Here is a 14,077-nt window from a genome sequence, read left to right as displayed (position 1 = left end):
TACAACAAAAATTATATATATGTATGACATTGAACATCATCATAAAAACACAACAAAATACAATAAAACATATTTAATGAACATATGTAGTGATTTTTATTGCCTCAATAACTCTCTATATATTACTGTTTGGTGATAACAAATAGCATATTCTGGATGATTAATAATATGAGTCTCCACATCATGTGAGGAGTGGGTAGTGTCAGCATTATACTTCTGTATACACCTCTCTCAATGATCTATGTGGCTCCAGTTATGACATTGAAACTTGATGAAACAGTGAAAGAATCACACTGCGGTAACTTAACACACCTTCTGCACCACTTCCTTGACTAACGAATATCTAGACTTCATTCCCCAAGTGAAGGATAAACACACTGAGGGACCTTTATTTCCATCTGCATAATCACAGGGCTATTCACTACTACCCACATCTCTATACCTCTAACTTGGACCCACTGACCAGTTTTGCCTAACTATATGATTACCTCCACCAATTCTCACTATGCTGTCATTGCCTACTTCTCAAGACAACTGTGTCCCTATTTATTATGACAGCATTGTGAAATTCTACTTAGCTACAACTGCTATTGCACGTATCTACTATACTACTACCAATCCCTCCTTGACTGCTTCCAGCTGTAAAATATTGCTGTCAAAATGTTTGAAAGGATAAAACATATTTATTCACTCAGACTGAGCCTCAAAGCAAATAACCAGTGCATGTCCATACTGAAACTGGCATTCACACACACTGACTCTCCACACAAATACATTCCATTCATATACATGTAGGTACTCATGCTTGTTTTTGGTGGAAAGCAGAGAGTATTAATATTGAAATTTTTGAAATATAAAAAACAATGTACTGTAAAAAGTTTCAGATATGATATATACTAATATATACGAATACTAGTAAACTGAATTAATTTATAGATATGTATGCAGAGTGATATCTTGTAACAACATTCCAAACTTGTTCAGATTACTTCATCATAAAGTTTGAATGTTTAAATAACACAATGACTAACACAGAACAAAAGAATAGCCTGTAATGCAATGCATAAGAGAGCTACATTGTAATTGCCGTGCTAAAGCCATGATCATGTCTCTAGTTAAAATAAACTGTCTTCATAGGTTTATGATGAGAACAAATTTCACAGAGGAGCAGAAAGGGTTAAAAATGCTGGAACAAATTTCACAGAGGAGCAGAAAGGGTTAAAAATGCTAGTTTGGCAAGTGGATTACAGATTGATTGTCTGATGTGTTTATTACCTAGTGGCTGTTTTGGCCCTTAACTTGGAAGTCCATCCTGCATGTACTAGCTGTTCTTTTTAAGTACGTATTTCAAACTGCCTAGGTATGTAGGACCTAGATTGGACATAAATAGCAATCTGCACAATGTGCAGACAAAGATATATATTGAAAAGATATAATAAATAGATAAAAAAAATAAAAACATGGACTCTTGATGTAAGAAACCTGTGTTCCGTAACAATTTGTTGTGTTCAGCATTGAAGCACATAAAAGAGAAATCGTTCACCCACAACTGGATATAAATTTATAAACAATACTCAATGCAAATTGAAGGTTCTATTGCAGGTTCCTTTTTTTTTTTTTTTTTAAATACTGCTCGAAACAACAATAATACTATAAAATATTGGCACACACATTATTTAAGTGAAAAATGTGTTTTGTTTTGTTTTTCCAATACTGATTTTTAATAATGCCAAATACTTTTTTTTTTTTTTCGCATTCATCATTCTTCTTTGTAGCATCCCTTATAGATGTTTTGATCCTTTACTATATCTGATCTGCAATACTGATCTTTTATATGTTAAAAATAACCTGTCAATAGCTTGTGAAAAATTTATATTACAAGCACTCTCAGAATACATACACACATCGCGTTATATGGTGTTCTTCTGCATATTTACAAAGTGGAAGAAAGTTGTTGACATCTAAATCAAGTGATAATAGTTGGGTCAAGATATGTAAGGTGTACGTGTGGCTCTATAAAGCTGATTCACACATTTCAAGACATGGCTGAAAAAAGGGAAATATACAATCGGTAGAACAAAACCAAACAGATAACCAGGAAAGTAAAGCCTAAAAAGATACACAGTCAAATGATGAAATGGAAAAAAAAACATAAAAGAATGAACAAAAGAAATATGTAAGTACAGAAAGAGTGTTAAAATTCTATCAGAAAGAGAATGGATGATTCAACAGAGACAAAAAAAATTCTCACTTCAAAGTACAAAAAATATTGGGTAATAAAATTCAGTATCCCTGTCCATCATTATTTTATTTGTTTTCTTGATAACCGTGTCAGTGAGATCAGAGGTTCAGGTAGACTTAAAAAAAACAAAAATAAATATATAAACAAACACCCAATAAAACCACAAGGTGTTTTGAAATAGTCTTAAATCTTTCAGTACTTACAACTGCCACAGGGCACTACAAAGTAAGAGAATCTTGTGTAAATCTTTGTAACAAATAATGGTTTAAGCAATGATTTAGACATCGCCCGCAATTCTGTATGATACGTAGATGGCTGACATGACGGCAACATAAAGAAATGTTATTATACAAACATTATTGTATCACGTTAAAGATAGCACTTTTTTATGATAATGAAATTGACTGTGACTTTTGAGTACAGTGTTCTGGGAAACAAAATACCATTTGTTTTGTATGATCACAGTAGAAATTCCATTTGATTTTTTTTTTCCAAATTCTGGAACTTTAGTGTAAAGTATAGGATACACACACATAAAAAAAATCTTATTTAGAGTACAGAAACATGTAATGTTCACTTTATGGTAGGAGAAAAGGTCCATCTCCTTTCCAAAATTATATCAAAGTTACAAAGGTGATTTACTAAGTACTAATATCTACCAATATACCAATATATATGTTATATGGGAAAGAATATACATTTAATATACATCAGTTTTCAGCCCTATCTTAAATGCATGTCATGGTCATTCCACACTAACTGCATCTGATTTACCATCTCTGCAGAATACAATGGACACCCATATGGCATGGAGCACACAGTCTAATAACCGTTATTTCATATAAGTTAATATAATTATGATTTACCTATGTGTTTTACATACAGTATTTCATCGTGTGTGCCCTCAAAATGAAGATTTCAAAAAAATCCAAATAGATAACTACATTCTGAATCTTTGCTTTCTCTCTATAATTGAGACTTACATTCTGTATATTATGTACATTATGAGACTTACATTTTTATTTATTGTGAAAGATCACTAAAAAGCTAGGTTATATATCATAATGCATTGGGAAATATTAACTAAAAAAAATCACAATAACAATGCTAATAAAATGGAAACATAAGGTGTACAAACATACTTTAAAAAATAATAATAGATGGATAGATAGATAGATAGATAGATAGATAGATAGATATGTATATACTATATCTGACACTTGGAATGTTATGTTAGACAACAGCCTTAATATTATAGTGTCATTTTAGGCAAGAAATCAGGTGGCTGACTTCCCTCTATGTAGCTGCATTATGTTTACCCACAATTTTAGCATTTTCTCCAATTTATAATCCCTTATTCAGTATGTCGAACCACCAGTCCTAACTGCAAGAATTTTACCATCTGCTCCAGAATATTTACTTTCGTGACAACATGGTGCCATTTGGCATTGAAAAGAGTCTGTATAATGCTTTATATGTAAGAAGTGTTTTATGTCATTTCATGACAGCTCCAAAGGTTGACAAAGAGCATCAATTAAGTATTAATCACATTGTATCTTCCTTTATATAATATATATAGCATAAACAAAAAAACTGCTTCACTTTTCATATTTCTTCACAAACTTCCCATTTAAAAATTTGATAACACTCTGAATTTAACAATTTTTTTTATATGTTTGTATAAGCAAGGATTATACCCATGTATTGCATTATTTACAGTACTAGATGGATTGCCAACTGATTTAATAGAGCCCTTTTTTTATTTCACTGAAGGCACATCTGACATGTTTTTCTTCCATTGAGAGTTGGAGACAGGCGCACACATTGATTAGCCTGGAATTGTTTTTTATTCAAAACGCCAGATATTACAGAATAAAAAAAGAAGCTGTGGAGTTGTGGTTATTGAACTCTTAAAAAACAGATACATACAGAATGATCTGTGTTTATGGATGATTGCAGAATTTAAATACTTTTAGCAGATGTTTATACAATCTAGCTAATGATGAAAAGCTTTCTTTCTGGCTGTTAAACGATCAGTATGTCTTTTAATAAAGACTGACTCAATTCAAATAAACCTTTTCATTTTTAGAACAGAGAAGATCAAATTTATATCCATTTTTTTTTCTCTGGCTTGCAGGCAAATTTTGCCATCAACACGCTCATAAATAAGTGATCTATTCTCAGAAATGACTGATTCAACAGAAATTCTATCAGGCAGACAATTATCTATAAAAGTAAAGGAGATTCTCCTGTACAGCTGACAGGCATGGTACATTTATATGCAAACACGTATATGTATATGCATACATTTTGACGGGGGAGTTTTTTTTTTGGTGAAAATAAATAAATAAAATCACATCATTGACAGTAAAATTCCTATTGTACGGAGAACATTAACCGATGACAAATAATTCTTGCAATAATTGCTACAATGTATTTGAAACGTCCCGTTTAATGTGTATAGTGAAAGTAGGCTGAGGTTTCAAAGCTTGATGTTCTTTGTGTCATACTCATTATGGCAAATGATCTTGGCAGTTATTTCCTTCTCACTTTGCTATAGGTGGCGAAGTGAATTTCTAAGCAAACTATCATGTTTCAGCAAATGTATAAATAACATTTCAGTAGTGAGCCTATTCTCTATAACAAGGTATTGTTGGATAGCTGCAATGTACCATTTGTTTATATTGCAGGCATTTTAATTAAACCACATGGTGATGTGAAGAAGTTGGTTTATTTTTTTTACCTGTTCTAGCTTCTCTAAAAATAAGAATCAAATTCTAGAAGATTGTTATTCATTATAACGGGAATCCGTCATAAAATTGCAAGTTCTAAGTGATTTTTTTTTTACTCAGTTCAACTATATTTGCTAAAAGTTCTCACTTCCCTGACCATTTCTCTGCAATACCTAATTTAGACCTAAATTTAATATTTTTGGATAAGATTTTTAAATGAATAAATATATATTTTAAAATAAACTTTAAAAATAATGTAACATTTTGACACATATTTTAATATGTTTTTTTATTTGTACATTGATTTTTTTTATGTATGTTTTTTTATTTTTTGGGGGATATTTTAATGTTTTGAAAAAAAATATTTTAACATTTTATCCAAAAATATAAAATTGCAGCCTTAGTGAGTAGCCCTGGGAGAGTTAATGACCATGTAAATGTTTTGAAGACTTATCTAGGCAGAGAAACTAATTTCTCTAGAGGGCACAATCTATCGCTCTCCATAAAAGAGAGATTATAAATGCTATCATGCTACGGAATCTGTTGGCGCTATATAAATGGCAATAATAATAATAATAAATAATATCACCTTGCTCCTCATTCACTGTGATAAAGCCTCTATAGTCTGTAGAGCCTTGTGGATTAACTGCCATGTGGAAGGGAGTAAAGACTGAGGTGTCATATCAGATTGCAATGCTTTGTTTATTCTGCCTTTGATAACTGTACTTACTGCATTTGAACATGATATCAATGCACAAGCATTATATGAACATATGAACATACTGCTGACATTTTCAGGAAATTGCATTTCTATAAATGTCATCAGGTTCAACAAATACCTCTCTAAAATTAGGTGCTTCTAATCTATCTCTAATAACAGAGCCGTGTCAAAAAAATAATAATAATAATAATATATGTATATATATATATATATATATATATATATATATATATATCTCCCAAGATTGTCTTATTAGAAGTCATGGGGCAATTTATATTGTAAAGTTATGGACTGTCATAAATGATGCCTCACTTGGAATGAGAGCGGCCAGGTTAAGTGGTCTTTGAATCACTCTTCTAAGGCACTCAGAACTGAATTATGATGGGACAACAGGAACATTGCTATATTGTGTTCCTGTATAACAGACCTGTGTATGCTAGTAGAAAATTACAAAAGCTGCAGGTTGACCTAAAACAAAAATACAGGGTTGGCCATACATGTTACATACATCAGTCAAAAACCCAACATATCCATATTGACCAGGGCATCATCTGCCCTGTGAATAGTTGATCTCCTCCAGATTTAAAGTGATTAAGTGGAGCCAGCTGCTTGACACTACTGAATTGCTAAATTACATTCTGTTATATTAGATTGGGTAGTGCTGTGTTTTTGGAACTGTTAATGGTATTGGCACAAGGCCAGAGGTGAAAGGGTCATAAAAACTAAACATTCTGAAAACATTCCCCATAAAGGGCCACTAAAGTCCCCTAGACCACTTCATCTCATGGATTGGATGACTCTGAAGGAGGCCACAGGAGAAGAGACATTTTTTTAATGATATTATGCTAAACTGGGAAAGACCTGTATAGATTGGGACAGGAACACTAAAGCATTAGTGTTCTTTTAAAGTTCTCTAAGTATGTAGCTGCATTGATATGGACTATGATCTAATCAACCTAAGGCTGTCAAGTACAGAATTAGTGGATATACATGCAATGTCACAAGGATACTGTCATACAAGTTTGGCTTACTGGTTTCTCATTGATACCTAATTAACGATAGAGAGTATGAATATGTATAAATATTTTTTTTTTACATATGTTGTATGCCCCAAATACCCTGATATATCTAGTTCATATAACCAATGCATTGTCAAACAAAAATGAAATATAATGAACACAATTTATTATTGTCTTTCACTAATTTAGTTCTCCCCACACCTATTATTTTGAAAAGCAAAATTGACAAGCATTTCTCCTGTGTTGTGGTTTAAGCATCGCGTAGCTAAAGCATAACAAGGTCAGTATGTGATAATCTATTTTATCCTGATTGTTGAATGGTATATCCATAATACATACTTAATGGGAGTAATCTTTTTGATTAATTGATGTATGCCTTCTTAAGCAAGGATAAATGTATTATCCTGAAGTCTATCATGACCTTCAATGGAAATGTATTTTGTGTTGAGAAAATACGATTAGCAAACTGACAAACTGTGTCCTTCTGAACAGATTTGTCATTTTCATGCTTTTTGAATAGTTTTCTAATGTTAATTTTTGAGCAGTTACCAATACTAGCTTAATTATAAACTGCACAAACATGCTACTAAAATAATTAATTTCCATATGACCAGCTGTAGTCCAACATAGAATTTACATGTTTGTTATTAGTTGAAATTAGTGCTAATGATTATTTGTAATTAAAACACCATACAGAATGACAGTTGCTATCATGTTTTTAATATATCTTAGCACATTTTATTTAAATCAACATGTTGCTACAAATAGAATCTACCAGGTTTTTATTGCATATACTGTTAAAATTATTATCCTCTTCAACTGTTCAGCTTTATATCATGATAAAACTGTAAATTAGAACATTAGAAATTCTCATGGTGTTAACAAAGAATAAATCCTGCCTAGGGCCATAACATTTAAAAAATAGTTTTCAGAAGATACTCAAACTACTGACGTTTTTAATATTACTAAATGATAATTGATGAGAAATCCATACTTTTCAATAGAAGTATAAAATGTTATAATATGCATATGTAGAATAGCTTTGATAATATTCATATGGATAATAGTTTGGATAGTTATATTTTGTCTTTAGTGTAAACCTGTCAAGACACATTTTGTTTTTTCTCGCTACTCTAAGCAATGAATATATAACATATCATGAAGATTAATTAAATATTACATTCTAAAAAACATACATAGTGAAGTATTTAATGACATAAAATCTCTAAAACAACATACAAAATATACAGTGTATATTTTGTATGTTGTTTTAGAGATTTTATGTCATTTAATACTTCACTATGTATGTTTTTTATTCCTCCTTTTATATGATCACCATGCAATATATATGGTAAATATACACACGATTTGTGATTGTGGCGCCCCCCACTAGTATATGTCTTTGTACTATACTGTCTGCATATTTGTATTACGTTTTGGGGATTGGGAGTGATCCCTTTTTGGGAGTGGCTGTCCTGCACTTTCTTTGCACTTTATCCCCCATACCGTTTTGATATATCTGTTTAGTAGATATACCCCAATGAAAAAGGCATTCTGCAAAAAGCTCTCCCCTTTCAATACAGCCCTGACTTTCTGTGGCTGTCCAACCACCGACTTCCCAATGCAGTTCAGTGAGAAGTCTTTGCAACACAGGTGCTTTGGGTAATTGCTGCATCTTGAGTTTAGCTCCACTGAGCTAACCAAACCAGGAAATAACAGAACCGGTTGCCTGATTGACAGCCATGGGGTGTAGCAATATTCATTTATACAAATGTCAATTTATACTAAAATCAGTGCTTTTTTTAAAGGAAAAAAAAACAGGACACACTCATCACATGTAAATCTGAATTATTGTAAGGATGTGGAGTGTAATTTTAACTAATTACTAGACTTGGCAAGAGAATTCAGCTCAATGAACCAACTTTTTCCAAAAACGTGAAACTTTTTAGGACACCCTAATTTTGGTTGAATTTCAATTCGGCTTAGCTGAATTTTGGCCCCCCAAAAAACATTTTGGGAACTGAATCAGAAAAAACAAAATGTTCAGCATGAAAATGAATATATTTGTTTATTTATATATCCATATATACTACATAGTGATCAAACGTAACTATGGATAGATTTTTTTTTAATGCTCCTCCTTTTTTCCCTCTGTAGCTTATTTCTCACTTGATCTGTGAAGATCATCATAATTGTTTCCCCATCAATCTTTTTTTTTTTTTTTTTTTGGAACCACAGACGAAATTCAAAATAATGAACCAAACAGAACAGTATTTTGCAGGTAAATTTTGACTCAAAGTTCGGGAATTCAGTGATTAAAGATTAGCCCTTTCCCCTCCCAGTAACCAGATGACACATAGTTCTGGGATTACAAGCTGGAATGCTTTAATGGCAGCCACAACTGGCCTTATTTGCATGTCCCCATGCAAGGGGCACTCCCTCTGGACCTGAGAGTAAACCACAGTAAAAACAAATACACAATTACATTGGCTCTCAGGTCCAGGACACTCCAATACAAAATCAGAAAATCCCTCCTCTGTACCTGGGACTTAAGTGGATCAGGAACTGTACTAATCTAATCCAATTATCTCCAAGCACAGAAAAACATACTTTTTCCAAAACACCACAAAAGTACCCTAAAACTACATAAAACATCCCCAGATAGCACCGATCTGGGTGACCAAGATAGCCATAAAATCAAGTAGATCAATTCAGCGGTTCAGGATTTTCATGGATAATTTTGAGCGACCTTGCACACGTTCTTATGCCCAAAACATTTCCATGAAATCAGTGCTAATGGTCAGTCAAGTTTTGTAGTCTTTTACAGGTGTCCCTGCAGGACCCATAGTCTGCGGGCAGGAGGCTGGCAAGCAGGCTCTTCCAGGAGCTCGTGGCAAACTCACTTGGAGAGGGGAGTTTGTAACAGTACATATAAATTATAATTTTATATTTTTTTGTCCTGTGTTTGGTAAAACTCAATAAAATGAAATATTAAACTTAAAAAATAAGTTTTTTTTTCTCCAAAGAGTAGTTTAGAAACAATGGAGAATGGACATGTAAATAAGAGCAAGATTGCATTTTAGTAAAAAAAAAAAAAATTATTATTATTTTAAATTGTATATTACTGAATGATAATATTGACTTGTTCCCAAAAGACCAATACATTTTTGCATTATGTTCTGTAAATGAAAAAAAAAATGTATAACATCTCGTTTCATCTTGTAACTTTTTTATGAATGCGGAGCTGCTGATTGGCTTAGAACATCAGTTAACCATTCCAGCCAATCAGTGGAATCCTAGCAGCTACCCATGCTACCCGAAACTCAATTGAAGAAGGTGAATGCCGCTAAAGAAAGGGAGATCTGGCACTGGAGAACAACCTTTGGGGTTAAACCGTCTGAAAACAGTTTAATCCCTTCTGGTAAGAAGGGGTTTTCGTTGACCACAGTTCCTTAAAGGGAGGAGAAGAAAGCATGATTCTAACTCATAATAAAGCTGTACTGGGGGGCATCAAACGTTCATAATAAAACGTCATGGTAATATAATTAATTTCTCATATTTACTGCTACAATTTATTTATACAAGGCTGATATAAATACTTGGTGCTGTGCAGCAGCATATATAAGAACATACATGTGTGAGTAATTGTTGTTCTGTAGCTGTGTTTAACTATGCAATTATTATTGTTTTTTCTTTTTTGTTCTATGTCCTATGTCTTAATGTACATATTTAATATAAATCCATTGTTCTGTATATATATTTCCACTAAATCTGCATTTTCTGCTGAACTCCAACTAATGTTTGGTGTTCCTGTCTAATAGTCAATGTTCTCGGCCATATAATAGGCTCATGGCTGAAAACAATGATGATGAATCTTTTATAGCAACAGTGAAATTCTAGGCTCAATCGAGATTGCAGCTTCACAATATGCATAGGACTTTCCTTCTAGTGGTTTTTAGAAAGCAGATGTGCACACCTATTGTCACCATATGTCATTTTAGCTGAAATGAACTAATGGGCAATGGAAATAACCTACACTGTCATTTCTTATTGATGTCGTTTCATAAATATGTGGAGAGTCGAATATGGAGATTTTATTTCGCTAACCAGAGGTGTATTATTTGTTCTTTTCATACAGGAGAGATTAGCATTCTTACCATTCTCCAAATGACAGCTTGGCATAGAAAATGCACCTTTGGAATCAGCACATAGTTTTCACAAATTATGGACATATTTAAATTATGCTTATTTTTAAACAAAATTCATAGAATTTAGCTCAACCTGTTTTCTCAGTGATTAAGAATCATGTTTCACAAAGTAATGCAAACTTACCATTGGCCATCACATTTAACGTTAATGATTTTATACTGTAACATTATTATTGTAAGACATTTTATATCCTTCCTTTTTTATTTTTTAATAGTTAAAGTCTAAAACAGTACACGTAGAACATATAAAACATGTAATAAAATATTAAGGAACTACTTGAATGTACATAAATATATATATGGAAATATATACATGGAGCACCTCTTTGGGGTTTCATCTTATTTTAAACAGAAAACAATTATCTGTTAAACAGCACTCCTTATGTAATTTTCATAGTGCCTCCATGTGCTCATGTTCATAAAGTTTGTTAAAAAAAAAAAAAGAATGTCGTTGAATTCTCTGAAAACTTTATTTAGTATTCTGCATTTTTACAAGGTTCAAAGGAGACTATAAAAACTACCTTTGGGTTCGAACATGGTTATTAACTAAACTCTGAATGATAGCAAATGTAAATCCAAATTGAGGCAAAAATGGATGATATAGAAATATTTGTCAGCTCTGCTATTTAGTCACTGTTTGGCTAAATTGACCTCAATTTTGAAATTTTTCACATTTAAGTTTGCTACAGTTTGATGTTTAGTGAATACAGCTATAATCAAACATTTTTTCACATGATTATTTATGAGGCCTATTTTAAGATGGTGTATGCAATACTTCTGTATTTAGTGGACCCTCAAATGATATAAAGCTAAGAATATTACTACTATTACTGAATATACTATTAAAGGTTGAGATTGAGGTTTTACCGATAATGTTATTTTCTTGATAATTTGCCTCTAAGAAGAAATGACTCAAGTAGTTTTTCAATGCCCTTCCAGTATGATAGAGAGCTGTCCAAACAAAACCTCTCTTTGTGCAGTCTATTTAATGGATCTACTCGATAGGTGAAAGACAGCCAGGGATGATTTGTAAAGTTGTGTAGAGCAACAGAAACCCAGTGTGTAGTTTAATAGAATTCTTTCATTTGTAATCGGCAAGGTGATTTTTGGGTGGAATGGGGGTGGTTTGAGTTTATCAGTCAATGAAACATGGCCTATATGAGTAACGTGTGTTTAAGGCAATGTAAAAATAATATTGTTTTGGAGCCAATCCATGTGTCTGTTAACCCCTTAAGACCGGACGGCGTACTATTACGCCCTATTTTAAGCGTCTCTAAACACCGCCGGGCGTAATAGTACGCCCTCCATTTTTTTCTTACTTACCCGGTCGCCGGCGATCCCACGCTGACGATCGCAGTTGGGGGGACTCCCAGGAAGCACCCCGCGGCAGATCCTCCCTCCTGGGGGCCCCCTCGGCCATGTGAGAGTGAGGTCCTTGCCTATACTAATAATTTAATATATATACACATATGTATATATATACATATATTAATTCTACACATATATTTATGTAATATTTTTACATAATTAGGTATCCTAATTAATTACAATTAGCGGGACCTGCCTGACAACCCATGCCGAAAGTATAGGGAATTTAATTTGCTAGCACTATATTTAACACTATAACTTTCCAAGACACCATAAAACCTGTACATGGGGGTACTGTTTTACTCGGGAGACTTCGATGAACACAAATATTAGTGTTTCAAAACAGTAAAATGTATTACAACGATGATATCGCCAGTAAAAGTGAAGTTTTTTGCATTTTTCACGCACAAACAGCACTTACACAGACGATATTGCTGTGATACTTTTTACTGTTTTGAAATATTTGTGTTCAGCGAAGTCTCCCGAGTACAACAGTACCCCTCATGTACAGGTTTTTATGGTGTTTTCAAAAGTTACACTGTCAAATATAAGGCTTGTGTTTAAATTTTTTTCACATTAAAATTCGCCAGATTGCTTACGTTGCCTTTGTGACCCTATGGTAGCCCAAGAATGAAAATTACCCCTATGATGGCATACCATTTGCAATAGTAGACAACCCAAGGTATTGCAAACGGGGTATGTCCAGTCTTTTTTAGTAGCCACTTAGTCACAAACACTGGTCAAAATTGGCGTTTTTTGAATTTTTCACACACAAACAAATACTAACGCTAACTTTGGCTCGTGTTTGTGACCAAATGGCTACTAAAAAAGACTGGACATACCCCATTTGCAATACCTTGGGTTGTCTACTATTGCAAATGGTATGCCATTATGGGTGTAAATTTTATTCCTGGGCTACTATACAGTCCCAAAGGCAACGTAACCAATCTGGCGAATTTCAATTTCAAATGTAACGTGCTATATTTGACCCTGTAACTTCCCAAAACACCATAAAACCTGTACATAGTGTTACACGTGAGACTTTGCTGAATACAAGTATGTGTATTTTATTGCAGTAATAGCAAACAGTATTACAACATTGACAGTTAAAATGTCATGTAGAACTAAAAAAAATAACAACATTTCTTATATTCTCCCATTTTTTTCATATTAAATTATGTTTCATAGCTAAATATTTGATATTAAATGAAAGCCCTGTTCCCTCTGAATAAAATGATATATAATAAGGGGGGGGTGCATTTAATATGAAAGAGGTGAATTACGGTTGGACAGACATATAGCGCAAATGCCGGGTTTTGTTTACGTTTTGTTCTGTTCGCAACGTGTACATTTGGCTCAGTCCTTAAGGGGTTAATAGAGGGCAAAAGAACCAGTTGGTATGGAAACATAGCCACTTGTACATAACTTAGAAGATGATTTGACAAATCAAATTCTCTCTCCCACATTTTCACTTGTCCTCGCTAACTAGGTCCATATTTCCCTTTCTGCTTCTTATATCCTCTGCTTGCCCACTGTTTCGGGTAGTGAAACCAGACCATAAATTTAAATAAGGATGCCTATAAATATATGCACCACTCCATTGGTTCCAATACAATGCTGTGATTTAGCTTTTAGAAGCATCCCTAATTCAAGCAGAACTCAAGTCATATATATTTTTCTAGATTGTATCTCTTCTTGACGCAATACAAATGAAGATACGTACATATTCACACACACAACTAATTTAATAGCACAGTTGCTTTAAGGATCTTAGCAGAATAGCTTAA

General features: G+C 33.1%; 1 protein-coding gene across 3 annotated transcripts in view; it reads right to left on the bottom strand.

Annotated features, from left to right (window-relative positions):
- PCDH7 (protocadherin 7) overlaps window positions 1–14,077 on the bottom strand; it is a 673,255-nt gene that overhangs the window by 360,818 nt on the left and 298,360 nt on the right. The window lies entirely within an intron of this gene.

Source organism: Pelobates fuscus, chromosome 6, assembly GCF_036172605.1.
Source record: "Pelobates fuscus isolate aPelFus1 chromosome 6, aPelFus1.pri, whole genome shotgun sequence".
Taxonomy (NCBI): domain Eukaryota; kingdom Metazoa; phylum Chordata; class Amphibia; order Anura; family Pelobatidae; genus Pelobates; species Pelobates fuscus.
The sequence above is the reverse complement of the archived record's forward strand: the minus strand, read 5'-3'. Positions and strand labels throughout refer to the sequence as shown.